Raw genomic sequence first — 18582 nt, 5'->3', positions numbered from 1 at the left:
GCAGGGTGAAAAAAAAAAAAGACCATTATAGTTAGAAAGCAGTCTCCTATAACTCAGCATCATGTCTTGATTTGGGGGGAAAAATCTCTCCATCTCTCTTCAGACTGGGTTTTGTCCTCAGCCCCAAACTAGGGTATATGTTTCCTGCCTGGGCCTATGAAATCATTTTTAAAGTCCCAGAACCTGTCACCTCTCTCAAAGCTCCTCCTCCTGCCCCAGGCAGAATTAAATAGCTCACTTACCTGTGTCGCTATACTGGAACTAAATGCACATTCATGTCAATGAACTTTTAGCTATTTCTGTGTATGTTGGTCGCCCCCCTGCCCCAGTCTCCCACCCTCCATTCCCTTAACCGCCCACCCACAATTCTTAACTCCACTGAGACTTATTTGAAGCCAGGAAGTACATTTTATCTGCTTTGGGATCTGAAGTACTGTGTACACAGCCTGACGCCTAATAGGTCCCCAATATATTTTGTCAAATTGGATCAAGTTTAAGAATTCAAAATACATCTGAAGAATAATTGCTATGTATACATAACCTCCTTTGCTTTATGTTGTTCCACCTTAGAAAATACATTTTCGAAGACATTTTAATCTATCTAATCTTACTGTCCCTTCACTATAGTCAGAAAAACAGCCATCATATACGGGATTCCTAAATAATTAAAATTCCAACATATTTAACTCAAAATATGGGGAACCAGTATCTTCAAACCAACAGCCTAGGAAATGTAACATAGAAACTCCAGTCTTTGTTCTCTGCTCAGACCTTCTGTTTTCCCCAACCTTCTACTCCTTTCAGTAAATGACTGAGCTCTCTGTGCAAGTAGGTGGGGTGAGTGGAGGAGAGTCAGGAAATTCCAGGCAAAAGAAGAGGGGGCTATTTTGTACAAGGTGCATTGTATTAAGTGCTCCATGCACATTATTTTATTTACTCCCAAAGTATAAGAGTTAATATTCCAGTTTTACGCATCAAGAAACTGAATCTGAAGAATTTTCAGCCACACAAGTGAGTAAGCAAGAGAGTCACAATTCAAACATTGTTTGTTCTGATTTTAAAGATTACATGGCTCTTTCTGACTTTACACAGCACCTAAACTCTTGCATTTTTTTTTATCATATTGCTTTTTTTTTTTTACTAGTTGGTAAAAAGTATTCCTTGTTCCATCACTAAGGACTTATTGAGTGCCCAAGTGATAAGGATACAACTGATGCATCCTGTGTTTCAGACTGAAAATTCCAGAATCAGAGGAGAGAATCTCTTATAAATTTACATTTAGGTCCCCAGCTGTGACTTGATTCTCTATTTAGTAATTTATATAAAGGGTGATTTGGATCCACATATTTCATCTATTTAAATCATTTTCATTTTGCACATTCACAGAAAGATAGATAAGATGAAAAGGCAGAGGGCTATGTACCAGATGAAGGAACAAGATAAAACCCCAGAAAAACAACTAAATGAAGTGGAGATAGGCAACCTTCCAGAAAAAGAATTCAGAATAATGATAGTGAAGATGATCCAGGACCTCGGAAAAAGAATGGAGGCAAAGATCGAGAAGATGCAAGAAATGTGTAACAAAGATCTAGAAGAGTTGAAGAGTTAAAGAACAAACAAACAGAGATGAACAATACAATAACTGAAATAAAAAATACACTAGAAGGAATCAATAGCATAATAACTGAGGCAGAAGAACGGATAAGTGACCTCTAAGACAGAATGGTGGAATTCACGGCTGCGGAACAGAATAAAGAAAAAAGAATGAAAAGAAATGGAGACAGCCTAAGAGACTTCTGGGACAACATTAAACACAACAACATTCACATTATAGGGGTCCCAGAAGGAGAAGAGAGAGAGAAAGGACCCAAGAAAATACTTGAAGAGATTATAGTCGAAAACTTCCCTAACACGGGAAAGGAAATAGCCACCCAAGTCCAAGAAGTGCAGAAAGTCCCATACAGGATAAACCCAAGGAGATACACGTCGACACACACAGTAATCAAACTGGCAAAAATTAAAGACAAAGAAAAATTATTGAAAGCAGCAAGGGAAAAACGACAAATAACATACAAGAGAACTCCCCGTATGATTAACAGCTGATTTCTCAGCAGAAACTCTACAAGCCAGAAGGGAGTGGCATGATATACTTTAAGTGATGAAAGGGAAGAACCTACAACCAAGATTACTCTACCCAGCAAGGATCTCATTCAGATTCGATGGAGAAATCAAAAGCTTTACAGACAAGCAAAAGCTAAGAGAATTCAGCACCACCAAACCAGCTTTACAACAAATCCTAAAGGAAGTTCTCTAAGTGGAAAACACAAGAGAAGAAAAGGACCTACAAAAAAAACCCAAAACAATTAAGAAAATGGTAATAGGAACACAGATATTGATAATTACCTTCAACGTGAATAGATTAAATGCTCCAACCAAAAGACACAGGCTTGCTGAATGGATACAAAAACAAGACCCATATATATGCTGTCTACAAGAGACCCACTTCAGACATAGGGACACATACAGACTGAAAGTGAAGGGATGGAAAAAGATATTCCATGCAAATGGAAATCAAAAGAAAGCTGGAGTAGCAATTATCATATCAGATAAACTAGACTTTAAAATAAAGAATGTTACAAGAGACAAGGAAGGACAGTACATAATGATCAAGGGATCAATCCAAGAAGAAGATATAACAATGATAAATATATATGCACACAACATAGAAGCACCTAAATACATAAGGCAACTGCTAACAGCTATAAGAGAGGAAATCGACAGTAACACAATAATCGTGGGGGACTTTAACACCTCACTTACACCAATGGACAGATCATCCAAACAGAAAATTAATAAGAAGACACAAGCTTTAAATGACACTATAGACCAGATAGATTTAATTGATATTTATAGGACATTCCATCCAAAAGCAGCAGGTTACACTTTCTTCTCAAGTGCGCACAGAACATTCTCCAGGATAGATCACATCTAGGGTCACAAATCAAGCCTCAGTAAATTTAAGAAAATTGAAATCATATCAAGCATCTTTTCTGACCACAACGCTATGAGATCAGAAATCAATTACAGGGAAAAAAACGTAAAAAACACAAACACATGGAGGCTAAACAGTATGTTACTAAGTAACCAAGAGATCACTGAAGAATCAAAGAGGAAATCAAAAAATACCTAGAGACAAATGACAATGAAAACATGACAATCCAAAACCTATGGGATGCAGCAAGAGCAGTTCTAAGAGGGAAGTTTATAGCAATACAAGCCTACCTCAATATACAAGAAAAATCTCAAATAAACAATCTAACTTTACACCTAAAGGAACTAGAGAAAGAAGAACAAACAAAACAAGAAAGAGTTAGCAGAAGGAAACAAATAATAAAGATCAGAGCAGAAATAAATGAAATAGAAACAAAGAAAACAATAGCAAAGATCAATAAAACTAAAAGCTGGTTCTTTGAGAAGATAAACAAAATTGATAAACCATTAGCCAGACTCATCAAGAAAAAGAGGGAGAGGACTCAAATCAATAAATTTAGAAATGAAAAAGGAGAAGTTACAACAGACACCACAGAAATACAAAGCATCCTAAGAGACTACTACAAGAAACTCTATGCCAATAAAATGGACAACCTGGAAGAAATGGACAAATTCTTAGAGAGGTATAACCTTCCAAGACTGAACCAGGAAGAAATAGAAAATATGAACAGACCACTCACAAGTAATGAAATTGAAACTGTGATTAAAAATCTTCCAACAAACAAAAGTCCAGGACCAGATGGCTTCACAGGTGAATTCTATCAAATATTTAGAGAAGAGCTAACACCCATCTTTCTCAAACTCTTCCAAAAAATTGCACAGGAAGGAACACTCCCAAACTGATTCTATGAGGCCACCATCACCCTGATACCAAAACCAGACAAAGATACTACAAAAAAAGAAAATTACAAACCAATATCACTGATGAATATAGATGCAAAAATCCTCAACAAAATGCTAGCAAACAGAATCCAACAACACATTAAAAGGATCATACACCATGATCAAGTGGGATTTATCCCAGGGGTGCAAGGATTCTTCAGTATACACAAATCAGTCAATGTGATACACCATATTAACAAATTGAAGAATAAAAACCATATGATCATCTCAGTAGATGCAGAAAAAGCTTTTGACAAAATTTAACACCGATTTATGATAAAAACTCTCCAGAAAGTGGGCATAGAGGGAACCTACCTCAACATAATAAAGGCCATATACGACAAACCCACAGCAAACATCATTCTCAATGGTGAAAAACTGAAAGCATTTCCTCTAAGATCAGGAACAAGACAAGGATGTCCACTCTCACCACTATTATTCAACATAGTTTTGGAATCCTAGCCACGGCAATCAGAGAAGAAAAAGAAATAAAAGTAATACAAATTGGAAAAGAAGAAGTAAAACTGTCACTGTTTGCAGATGACATGATACTATACATAGAGAATCCTAAAGATGCCACCAGAAAGCTACTAGAGCTAATCAATGAATTTGGTAAAGTGGCAGGATACAAAATTAATGCACAGAAATCTCCTGCATTCTTATACACTAATGATGAAAAATCTGAAAGAGAAATTAAGGAAACACTCCCATTTACCACTGCAATAAAAAGAATAAAATACCTAGGAATAAACCTACCTAAGGAGACAAAAGACCTGTATGCAGAAAACTATAAGACAATGATGAAAGAAATTAAAGATGATACCAACAGGTGGAGAGATATGCCATGTTCTTGGATTGGACGAATCAATATTGTGAAATTGACTATACTACCCAAGCAATCTACAGATTCAATGCAATCCCTATCAAATTACCAATGGCATTTTTTACGGAACTAGAACAAACCATCTTAAAATTTGTATGGAGACACAAAAGACCCCAAATAGCCAAAGCAGTCTTGAGGGAAAAAAACGGAGCTGCAGGAATCAGACTCCCTGACTTCAGTCTATACTACAGAGCTACAGTAATCAAGACAATATGGTACTGGCACAAAAACAGAAACACAGATCAATGGAACAAGATAGAAAGCCCAGAGATAAACCCACGCACCTATGGTCAACTAATCTATGACAAAGGAGGCAAGGATATACAATGGAGAAAAGACAGTCTCTTCAATAAGTGGTGCTGGGAAAACTGGACAGCTACATGTTAAAGAATGAAATTAGAACACTCCCTAAAACCATACACAAAAATAAATTCAAAATGGATTAGAGACCTAAATGTAAGATCGGACACTATAAAACTCTTAGAGGAAAACATAGGAAGAACACTCTTAGACATAAATCACAGCAAGATCTTTTTTATCTACCTCCTAGAGTAATGGAAATAAAAACAAAAATAAACAAATGGGATCTAATGAAACTTCAAAGCTTTTGCACAACAAAGGAAACTATGAACAAGATGAAATGACAACCCTCAGAATGGGAGAAAATATTTACAAACGAATCAATGGACAAAGGATTAATCTCCAAAATATATAAACAGCTCATGCAGCTCAATAGTAAATAAACAAACAACCCAATTCAAAAATGGGCAGAAGACCTAAATAGACATTTCTCCAAAGAAGACATACAGATGGCCAAGAAGCACATGAAAAGCTGCTCAACATCACTAATTATTAGAGAAATGCAAATCAAAACTACAATGAGGTATCACCTCACACCAGTTAGAATAGGCATCATCAGAAAATCTACAAACAACAAATGCTGGAGAGGGTGTGGAGAAAAGGGAACCCTCTTTCACTGTTGGTGGGAATGTAAATTGATACAGACACTATGGAGAACAGTATGGAGGTTCTTTAAAAAACTAAAAATAGAATTACCATACGACCCAGCAATCCCACTACTGGGCATATACCCTGAGAAAACCATAACTCAAAAAGACACATGCACCCCAATGTTCGTTGCAGCACTATTTACAATAGCCAGGTCATGGAAGCAACCTAAATGCCCATTGACAGACGAATGGATAAAGAAGATGTGGTACATATATACAATGGAGTATTACTCAGCCATAAAAAGGAACGAAATTGGGTCATTTGTAGAGACGTGGATGGATCTAGAGGCTGTCATACAGAGTGAAGTAAGTCAGAAAGAGAAAAACAAATATCGTATATTAACGCATATATGTGGAACCTAGAAAAATTGTACAGATGAACTGGTTTGCAGGGCTGAAATGAAGACACAGATGTAGAGAACAAACGTATGGACACCAAGGGGGGAAAGCCGCAGGGGGGTGGGGATGGTGGTGTGATGAATTGGGAGATTGGGATTGACATGTATACACTGATGTGTATAAAATGGATGACTAATAAGAACCTGCTGTATAAAAAAATAAATAAAAGAAAATTTGGACCAAAGAAAAAAAAACCATCTGTTAAAGAGGAAAAAAAAAATCAAATCATTTTCATTTTGAAAGTTGGCATAGTAATAGTTGTAGCTTGATATATTAAAACAATATATATTTCTCACTAGTATATAATCATAGAGAACACTTTATTGAAAGATAACTTTTATTTATTCTGCCTATATAACAAAGCCTATACGTGTGCCTATATTGTAGCTGCAGAGACTAATATAAAACAACAAAACCCTTTGCTTTTAGCTGGACCAGGCTCAACTTTTGCCCTTGAAAAGCGAACCCTGTGCCTTGCCCTCTTACTGCTGGCTCTTTCCACATGATGTTTTTCTTGCTGAGGGCACTGTTTCCCGCCTCCTTACCATCATTTGGCTCTTCTTCCTGATTTTTTTTCCCTCAGAACAAACTTCCTCCCAGGCATTCTTAACCATATTTCATTAAGGTCAGTTTCTTTTGTAATGTTATGCACTTTATTTCATATATTTGAAATTTTTTTCTCAGAAGGGGCTCATGTCAACAAAGAGGTTAAGACAGACCACCCCCCTTTACATTCCCACATTGCCGTGGTCTCATTCCTAGATAAAAACATGATGCTGTTGATTTTTGCCTCCACTAAGGGGTAGATGCCTCAAGGCAGGGAAGCAGCTGTATTCACACTCTATTCCCTCCACCCACACGCTACTTGCACGTGGAAAGGGAACAAGAGATATTTGTGGAAAGGATGGATGAACTATATTAACTCAAAGTGACAACCCTGGCTATTTTACACTGCTCAGTAGTTCTATTTGAAAATTTTAGATAAATAATAATGAGAGCATAAATTCTGATTAAATCCTATTTGACAGAAAAGAATCTTTCAAATACTGCAGTTCCAGAAAAGAACAGATTATGATGTGACTAACAGACCAGGACCCTGAAGATTGTCTGCCTGTCTCAGTACTGTTGCATTTCTCTCCCACTTCATCCCAATTCTGGCCCTACAAAGGATGGATATGAGATTGGACTTGTAGAGTCCAATTCTTCATGACCACTGGCCGCCCAGTGACTAGAGGAGAATGTCCCTGGGGCCAGGGCAAGGCCCGGCCCCTTAACTTGACCATTGTTCCCCAAATCCCTGGGTTTGTTTTCCTGACCTCAGTTGCCTCATTGTTACTTAAGAAAACATATTTTACAAGGAAAAGAACGGAGTAGAAGGAAAGTGAGGTGAACTAATATTTAGTAAGCATGTTATATACACAAATACTATACTACAGGCTGTTAGGGATAGGTATAATTCTTTTCAAATTATTTTCAAATGGTAAATAATTTGTTCAACATTATGTAGTGATTAAATCCAAGAGACTGAGCTTGACCCAGATCTGCGTGCTCCAAAAACTAGTGTCTTTTCTGCCTAGAATAAGGGTCTAGCTTCTGGGAGAGTTGAAGTCATCAAAAGCAGATGGTTGTAAAACCATCTTAATGTCAATTGATGCAATGCTCCCCAAGTGTGTGCTTGGGCCAGGACTGCTGTCTTCTGCAGATAATTTATTTCTGATTGTTACCTCTGGGCCCAAAAGGTTATTATGAGAATGAAAAAGTTACTCAAGACAGAAGACGTAGGTGCTAGACGCATAGTAGGAATCCACTTAAAAGTGGCTCCTTCCCTTTAACTTCTTACCTAAACTTTGATTGGCCTTAACTGCCACTTAATGTATCTTCAAAACCATAGGATAATCCACCTGACACTTTCACATTCTACCACCTTAGATGCCAGTTCTTCCCTAAATCCTTTCCTGATTGTTTTCAAACAGAAGATTTTGTTCACTCTTTTCCAGACCTTAATTTCATTGACACTAATTCACCATCAACCATAAGACACATCCTTATGGTATGCACTAAGAAAGAGAAAAACATTGCCAATTAAAGTATGACAAATCAATTGTAAGGTGCATCCCACTTCAAACATCTAAAAATGTGAAAAGTGTGCTTCCTAGGATCATTTCAAAATTGTGTATCTGGTAGTAATCTTCAGAGTTTGTCCTGCCTTGGAACTGGGCTTTAGTACTCATGCAGTCAGCAAGTGACTCTTGACACTTTCCGCAATCCAGTCTTCCAGCTGCTGGGCAGAGCACCTTAGTAGCCCAAAGATAGTCCTTGGAAGAGGACTGCAGGTGACAGCTGTTAGAAGGTCATTCATAAAGGGGATCCAGTGTAATCCAGTAGGATGACAACAGCATCCACTACTGGGTCTATCTAATAAATGACTAAAACAGGGATGCTGGCTTTAATGTGTGGGCTATAGAATCAGACTTCTATCATAACCACATTTCATGTATCTAAGATAACCTCGATTATATTTTGATCGAAAATAATAAACATTACATAAATTATCAGAGAATTTTTAAATAACTTATGTTACTGGTTTCTATTAAACACGAGCTGTATGGAATTTATTGTGATTTTTACAAATTAATTTTACTTTTTTTCTGGTTTTTAACTAATGGACATCCTTATTGAACATTATATAAATATTCAGATTATATGCAGGACAACCTATTTGGTTGCCTTGTTATCTGGTTCCAGGTTTAATAAGGGAATCTTACTTCCTACAGATAAGCTATATATTGACCGTTTACATCACTGGGCTCAAATCTGAGTAGCCATTAAGATCCCGAGAATCTACTATAGACATTTTTGAACTTGAAGGATGTAGAAATTATCTATTTCTGATTGTTACTAAAGCAGGTGTGGAAAAATCTCCACTATTAAAATCTCTACTATTAAAACCTTTCTTTCCTAAAAGGGTATGCTGGCTATGCCAATAACACTGTAGCCTCAGGCCAGGGTGTAGCAAGAACAAAACCAGGATAATGTGTGAAGTCACTTCCAAAGACACAGAATTCAGTTGGATCCAAGAGGGAAAGACAGAATCAAGGCGCAAAGCCAAGGTCAATTACAGTGTTGGGCTGGAAGACGACGCCAACTTATGAATGAATAAGTACCTGAGTTAATGGTCATGGATGAAAGCCAGAGGTAAACGAGGAAGCAGAAAACAGGGGTACAAGGAGAATATTCAACTTGATTCGGGGAAAGAGCATCTTGCTGACCTAGGGTTCCTTTAAAAATGTTAGGACACTCTTCCTCTGTTGCACAGGGGTGAGAAGGGCATTTAGAAGGCACTGTCTATGCGAGGCTATGGCAGTCTTTGTACTTGACTGAAGTACCACATTGCCTCACGTGAAGTTTGGATGTCTCATAACTGTAAAAGCAGTGAATCAGAATCTATCACTGTTATTTCATAGAAACACACTCCACCTGGTCTACAAGAGTCACAGCCAACTGCTCTGGGAACTACTGATGAAAGAGCTGAGACCTATTTAAACTCTGACTTCTTGTAGTTTTTCTTAAGCTTTAATACCAGTCTTAACCATCACCTATTTAACAGCTCAGGGGAGAATTTTTTTTTAAGTGTTAATGAGAATGTAGCTCACTGTCATCTCAGTTTCTCGATGACTCAATTATATGACATTTACTTATGCCCTTTGAATGACAACAGTCATGTCAGCGGCTGGCTGAAGGGGAATTTTCCAGCAGCACTTAAATAGATTGTTTAGCTTCATTAGCTCTTTGCTAGAATTCACTCTGAACAGAAGAGGAGGCTGTCATTCATCGAATTCTAGAGCGGCCTTATCCCTGCTTTATGGTTCTGGTATCTGCTTAGCTATTTCTTTTTTGGTTATTCATTTGAGGTTTAAAATTTTAACTTACATTATCAACATGTTTTAATACATGCCATGCATTAATCTTTATCTAAATTTAATGTTTCTACATGTTTTATCTTAAATTTATAACTACCATATATTTGCAACTCATTTTACTATACATTTTAGTTCAAGAAGATAAGTAGAATAAATGGTAGGAAAGTCTCTAATTAGGATTCATATCAAATTCAGATGCCTTTGTTGACGTGTTACAGAAGTTGTTTATAATCTTTCCTTAGCATGTAACACAGTAAACTCTCAGACATGATGTTTGAACAGTACGCCAGTGTAGTCATTAACAATTTCCCTGGATAAGGTTCTCCATCTGCACTTTTAAAAAATGTATATCATGAAGTCATTTTCTGATCATTTAAATGATGTATCTTCTATCACTGCACAGAATAAAATGCAGAAGTAACTAATAAGCAAGGTTTCTAAAGCATGAAGGTTAACCTAGAATTCTCTATACACAGTTGTATAACTTTCAGACTTCAAAAAGGTAGTTAACAGTCTCCCATCTTTGAAGGATCAACCGGTGTTAATGTTGAGTCAGGTTCAACTAAATTAAAAAGATAATTGGAAAAAAAGAAAAGAAAAATATATTTCCAGAGCTGTTGGGAAGAATATTAATCACAAAGTGCCTACTGGGAATTCCTGGCCCATAAAACTCAACACTACTTTAAAGAACTCTTCCCCCCTTTCCACTAACAATTTTCTTTACATCCTTAAATGTGAAGATACATTTGTAAAGGTGGCAATTTTAAATATTGTTCTGACTATTGTATGTAACAAATGAAAGAGGTATTTTGTTAAGCTAGTTTTCCACAGCATATAATCAAATAGATAACATCCATGTTTTCAAGTAAGTATTGTTTACTACATGCTTATTATATTTGAGGAACTGCTAAGTGTATACTGTCCAAAATTCTTTCCCACTTCAGGGTCTTTGAACTGGTTGTTCTCAGAGCCTGGAAGGCATTTCCCCAGATGAATAGCTGTCCCTGGCTCCCTTATAAGTTTTAGCCTTTCCTAACAACATATCAAAAAGTAGAGCACTCAACCCTAACTCTGCCACATCAACCTGTTTATTTCTTTCAAATTGCTCTTCCAAATCTGTAATTGATTTACTCACTTATTTGTTAACTTGTTTATATCTACCATCCCACTCATCCAATAGAATTTCCAGGAGGGCAGAAACTTTGCCTTATACATCTCTGAATCTCTTACCCTGATACATCATCATTGTTCAAAAAATATAGATCAAGCAAATGTGTGAATGTTTTATAAGTATTATATCATTTAATCCTCTAAACAATCCCATGGGATCATTTCAAAGGAACTGAGGCTCAAACAGATTAAGAATCTTGCCTGAGGTCACTTGAGCAGTCAGGCAGCACAAGGATTAAAGCTATACTCTTAATCTTCATGGATTTCTCACCTCTCATACTAATTTCACTTAGTAGTATTACCAGCCAAAGCAATCTTAAGAAAAAAAAATGGAGCTGGAAGAATCAGACTCCCTGACTTCAGACTATACTACAAAGCTACAGTAATCAAGACAATATGGTGCTGGCACAAAAACAGAAATATGCAACAATGGAACAGGATAGAAAGCCCAGAGATAAACCCACTCACCTATGGTCAACTAATCTATGACAAAGGAGGCAAGGATATACAGTGGAGAAAAGACAGTCTCCTCCATAAGTGGTGCTGGGAAAACTGGACAGCTACATGTAAAAGAATGAAATTAGAACACTCCCTAACACCATACACAAAAATAAACCCAAAATGGATTAAAGACCTAAATGTAAGACCGGACACTATAAAACTCTTAGAGGAAAACATTGGCAGAACACTCTTTGACATAAATCACAGCAAGATCTTTTTTGACCCACCTCCTAGAGTAAAGGAAATAAAAACAAAATAAACAAATGGGACCTAATGAAACTTCAAAGCTTTTGCACAGCAAAGGAAACTATAAACAAGATGAAAAGACAACCCTCAGAAGGGCAGAAAATATTTGCAAACGAAGCAACGAATCAATGGACAAAGGATTAATCTCCAAAATATATAAACAGCTCATGCAGCTCAATATCAAGAAAACAAACAACCCAATCAAAAAATGGGCAGAAGACCTAAATAGACATTTCTCCAAAGAAAACATACAGATGGCCAAGAGGCACATGTAAAGCTGCTCAACATCACTAATTATTAGAGAAATGCAAATCAAAAGTACAGTGAGGTATCACCTCACACCAGTTAGAATGGCCATCATCAGAAAATCTACAAACAATAAATGCTGGAGAGGGCGTGGAGAAAAGGGAACTCTCCTGCACTGTTGGTGGGAATGTAAATTGATACAGCCACTATGGAGAACAGTATGGAGGTTCCTTAAAAAAACTAAAAATAGGGCTTCCCTGGTGGCACAGTGGTTGAGAATCTGCCTGCCAATGCAGGGGACACGGGTTCGAGCCCTGGTCTGGGAAGATCCCACATGCCGTGGAGCAACTAGGCCCGTGAGCCACAATTACTGAGCCTGCGTGTCTGGAGCCTGTGCTCTGTAACAAGAGAGGCCGCGATAGTGAGAGGCCCGCGCAACGCAATGAAGAGTGGCCCCCACTTGCCGCAACTGGAGAAAGCCCTCACACAGAAATGAAGACCCAACACAGCCATAAATATAAAAATAAATAAATAAATAAAAATTAAAAAAAAAACAAACTAAAAATAGAATTACCATATGACCCAGCAATCCCACTACTGGGCATATACCCAGAGAAAACCAAATTCAAAAAAACACATGCACCTCAATGTTCACTGCAGCACTATTTACAATAGCCAGGTCATGGAAGCAACCTAAATGCCCACGGACAGAAGAATGGATAAAGAAGATGTGGTACATATATACAATGGAATATTACTCAGCCATAAAAAGGAATGAAATTGGGTCATTTTAGAGACGTGGATGGACCTAGAGACTGTCATACAGAGCGAAGTAAGTCAGAAAGAGAAAAACAAATATCGCACATTAACACATATATGTGGAATCTAGAAAAATGGTACAGATGAACCGGTTTGCAAGGCAGAAACAGAGACACAGATGTAGAGAACAAACGTGTGGACACCAAGGGGGGAAAGTGGAGGGGGATGGGGTGGGATGAGTTAGGAGATTGGGATTGACATATATACACTAATATGTACAAAATAGATAACTAATAAGAACCTGCTGTATAGCACAGGGAACTCTACTTCACTTTGCTGTACAGTAGCAACTAACACAACATTGTAAAACAAATACACCCCAATAAAAATAAATAAATAACTAAATAAATAGAGCTTTAGAAGAACACACACACACACACACACACACACACAAATAGTACTACCATCTTCCCAGCACCTGCACTAGAAACCTGAAGTCCACTCCAGTCTTCCATTCTTTTGCACCCCAATCCAACCAACTGGTTACCAAGTCCATCTACCCTCCAGACCTAGTTCTCCTCTCTAGCCCAGTCTACACAGCCATAGTTTTGGCCTCACCATTTCTCATCAACCTTGCCCTCTGCCTCCTAACCGGTCTCTCTGCTATGCATGACTTCCTCCAGGACGACAGTACAGATTTAGCACTTCTATTGGAATTGCTGAGAGACTTCTCCATCTTTAGGATAAAATCATACTCCTTAGCTTTGCAAACCCCTCGAGGACCTGGCTTCTGCCTTCTTCTCCATTCTCACTTCCCTTCCTCCCTGCATTATAACCTATGCTCAGTGCCTAAAACACTGGCATTCTTCCATATCCCTGTGTTTTTATGTTGTTTCCACTGAATGTGTTTCCCCCATTTGTCTGCCTGATTCATATCTAATCATTTGTCAGGACTCGAAACAAACGTCACCTCTTTTTGAAGTCCTTACCTGATCTAACCCCTATATGACCATCACCACTAAGTTGAGACACGTCCCCGCTCTGGACTGCCATAAATACCTAGAACAACCCTCAATACTATGGAACTTCACAGTATGTAGTAATTGTCACAATGTTGTTTGCGTTTTTCTTTTGCGTTATTTCATTTTAAAAAATCTGGCAGGCCTTGATGGACTCCCCGAGGGAATGTCCCTAGCATAGTACCTAGTGTGCAATAATTACTCAAAAGTTATTTGTTGAAAGGATGAACTGAAGAGTGAATATATTTTTGAACATGATTGCAATTAAGTTCAATAAAGAAAAGAAAGTGAAGCATGAATTGTGCCGTGAATGTATTAAATAGTGTCAATAGTTGTACACAGGGTATTCTGTTTCTAACTGTGGCACTAAAGAACCCTGTATGGGAGAGCATGGTGGGTGCCCTTCACTGCATCAATCCAGTCCCCAAAATAGCTTCAAACTGCTGTTCTAAGTACAATGGAAGATACATAAGTAAGACAGTCAGCTGCTCTGGAACTTCGCAAACCAATGAGAGAGACATCATTTTCCAAAGGAATTCATATGAACCCCATGACTTCCTCAAGCATAAGAACTGCAAATGTATCAGAAATTATTTGACCTGGTCTTTATTTTCAGCAAACAAATCGTCTTGAAATACCAAATTGCCTCTAATCATTGATTTCATTTATTTGCTCTAAAACTCTCTTCTTTGAGACCTATTTCATCATTTGAAGAGCAACTCTATGTTCATAAACTCAGTAGCTGCTTAAATGTATGCTTTATTATATTTTTAAATCTCATTGTAAAAAAAAAAAAAAAAAACCTCTGGGTTTGAGCTCTCCTGAGAAATAACTTTTTAGTCATACTCGCCAAGTCCTATTTTGCAGATTTCAGAGAGGCATAATGCTATATATAAATTTCAAACAGGGATTCCTAGAGAGCAAGGACAGGGCCAGCACTGAACTGCTCAGGGGACACTGAACTGCAAACAAAAAGCAAAGGGGGGATTTTTTTTCTTGTGGGCCTTGAAGAATTATTTTGCTTTGCCTTTGTCCGGGTTTCCATGGAAACTCCTCTCCTGAAAATGTGCAGTTCTTCACAGCCCTCATCATGAATGCAAGCAGAAGACAAACCTGAAGCTGTAATCTATTTTAGTGCTGCCATGAGTTGATGAAATCAAGGAATAACTGTTATATTCATAAAGAAATCAGTCAACAGGAAAATGAGTATAATGAACAAACACTGGGTTAGATGATACCTTTAATCTTCCTTTTGCCTTTGGGTAAAATATAATGTAGGGCTATATAAGGTTTAGGTTTCTGATATAATACATGAAATAATAAAAAGTACAGTTGCAGTGAGCGACCCAAAAGTATCAATAATCAGCCCAATCTTTCCCTCATCCTATGAACTTCAGCGAAATAAATGAAAAATTTCAAAATAATGTAAGTAGACCCAGAAATCACTTTTTTATCTGTAAGAAACACCTCAGGAGAAGCCCTATTAAGGACAGGTAAAAGTAGTAGAGATTACATTTTTAGTTCAAAAAGAGTTTGTTTTTGACAAGAAGGTCCAGGCTACACATGAGTAGCACCTGGGAAGCGGTATAAACAAGCAACATGCCAATAATATCACGTATTGTAAGAGAAGCACAGAAATTCCCAAAACTCACAGAGGAACAGAGAAAGGAAAAGAAAACTGTCAGGTTCTGGGTATAAGAAAGAAGGGAAGCAATGTTTATTCATAGTGTAGTACACGTCGCATACTGCTCTGGTTTCCTCCAGTCGGCACTGAGTTAAGGATGTGCTGGGCACCTGGGACAGCATGCTAAATAGGAGAAATGTGGTTCCTTCCCTCAGGAAGCGTATCTCCCAGCAGAAAGCAGGGGAGACAGACAGAAAAGAGCTGATTTTACATTTAATGAATTACAAGCTGCGTAATGTGCTATAAAATGAGATGTGCAGGGTTCCCTGAGAGGATGTAAGGAAGAAACCTAACCTTACATGTTACCACCTCCACAATAATCCCTTAAACTAGATGCTGTAATCCTGTTTCACAGGAGCTAACAGAGGCAGAGAGAAAGGAAGCAATTTCCTCCAAAGTCAGTCAGGAACTAAATACTGTATTGGAGCCAGCCTTTGAGCCAGTGTTGGTCTGTCAGGGTTCATGGTCTTTTTCTTATGCTATGTGATTTTGTGAGTGGTTGTCTCAATTTATTCTAATTGCTAAAGTTAAGAATCTGAGAGAAAAGCAACACATTTGTCAGGAGATGCTATAATTTGTATACTGTCTAGCGCTCTCTGAATCATTTTCTTAGTAAGCAGTGACGGAGCCTCATTTAAGGAATCCTCTGGAATTGGTCATTCCATCATAATGACTCTCATTTAAATATTTATGAATTTGCCCATCTAAGATACAGACACATCCCCAGTTAGGATTCTCAAAGCCAACCAAGTGCACAGGCTGGGAAGTCAGCAAGTTTACATTGCTACAGTAGTATGGCAGTTTGGAATCTACAGGGCTCCACACTCAGCCCTCATTCAGATCTTCTCTCTGATCTGCCAGTGCCTCCTCTCTCTCACTTTATTATTCTGGGACATGCCTGTCACTCTAACTCAACTATAAACAACTTTGAATATATTAGAAACATATCTTACTTATCTTTGTACCAGAGTGACAAGCATGTCACTGTAGGTATTCAATGATTAAATAAAATAAATAAGTTAAAATGCTCTCAGGAATTCCCTGGTGGTCCAGTGGTCAGGACTCAGCACTCTCACTGCCAGGGCCTGGGTTCAATCCCTGATCTGGGAACTAAGATCCCACAAGCCATGTGGTGAGGCCAAATTAATTAATTAATTAAATGCTCTCCTTCTAATATTTAATAGTAATACTTTTATTAAACATTATTGCTTCAAATTCTGAGGAAAATGAACAAAGCTGGAGGCATAACCCTCCTGGACTTCAGACAATACTACAAAGCTACGGTAACTAAAACAGTGTGGTATTGGCACAAAAACAGACATATGGATCAATGGAACAGAATAGAGAGCCCAGGAACTTCCCTGGTGGTCCAGTGGTTAAGACTTTGCCTTCCAGTGCAGGGGGTGCAGGTTTGATCCCTGGCTGGGAAGCTAAGACCCCACATGCCTCGTGGCCAAAAAACCAAAACATAAAACACAAGTAATATTGTAACAAATTCAATAAAGACTTTTAAAAAAATGAAAAAAAGACTAAATTTGAATCAAGCCATCTTAAAAAAAAAAAGCCCAAAAATAAACCCACCCACCTATGGTCAATTAATCATTGACAAAGGAGGCAAGAATATATAATGGAGAAAAGACAGTGTCTTCAGCAAGTGATGCTGGGAAAGCTGGACTGTCTCATGTAAATCAATGAAATCAGAACATTCCCTCACACCACATACAAAAATAAACTTGGGACTTCCCTGGTGGCTCAGTGGTTAAGAATCCACCTGCCAATGCAGGGGACATGGGTTCGAGCCCTGGGCCGGGAAGATCCCACATGCCGCGGAGCAACTAAGCCCGTGTGCCACAATTACTGAGCCTGCGCTCTAGAGCTCTCAAGCCACAGCTACTGAGCCCGTGTGCCACAATTACTGAAGCCCATGCACCTATAGCCCATGCTCCGCAACAAGAGAAGCCACTGTAATGAGAAGCCCGCGCACCACAACGAAGAGTAGGTCCCGCTCTCTGCAACTAGAGAAAGCCCACACACAGCAACAAAGGCCCAGTGCAGCTAAAAATAAATAAATAAATTTATAAAAAATAAACTCAAATTGGTTTAAAGTCCTGAACATAAGACATGACACCATAAAACTCCTAGAAGAGAACATAGGCAAAACATTCTCTGACATGAATTATAGCAATATTTTCTTTTTTTAATTAATTAATTTATTTATTTATTTTTGGCTGCATTGGGTCTTCGTTGCTGTGCGTGGGCTTTCTCTAGTTGCAGAGAGCGGGGGCTACTCTTTTGTTGCGGTGTGTGGGCTTCTCATTGCGGTGGCTTCTCTTGTTGCAGACCACGGGATCTAGGTGCATGGGCTTCAGTAGTTGTAGCGCACGGGCTCAGTAGTTGCGGCACGCAGGCTCAGTAGTTGTGGTTTGCGGGCCCTAGAGCACAGGCTCAGTAGTTGTGGCAGACGGGCTTAGTTGCTCCACGGCATGTGGGATCTTCCCGGACCAGGGCTCGAACCCGTGTCCCCTGCATTGGCAGGAGGATTCTTAACCACTGAGCCACCAGGGAAGTCCCAGCAATATTTTCTTAAATCAGTGTCCCAAGGCAAAAGAAATAAAAGCAAAAATAAACGAATGGGACTTAATCACACTTATAAGCTTTTACACAGCAAAGGAAACAATATACAAAATGAAAAGACAACTATGGACTGGGAGCAACTATTTGCAAATGATAACACCAACAAGGGCTTAATTTCCAAAACACACAAACAGCTCATGCAGCTCAATATCAAAACAAAACAAAACATAAACCACCC

This window comes from Balaenoptera acutorostrata, chromosome 7 (assembly GCF_949987535.1).
Source record: "Balaenoptera acutorostrata chromosome 7, mBalAcu1.1, whole genome shotgun sequence".
NCBI lineage: Eukaryota > Metazoa > Chordata > Mammalia > Artiodactyla > Balaenopteridae > Balaenoptera > Balaenoptera acutorostrata.
This window is presented reverse-complemented; position numbering follows the sequence as displayed.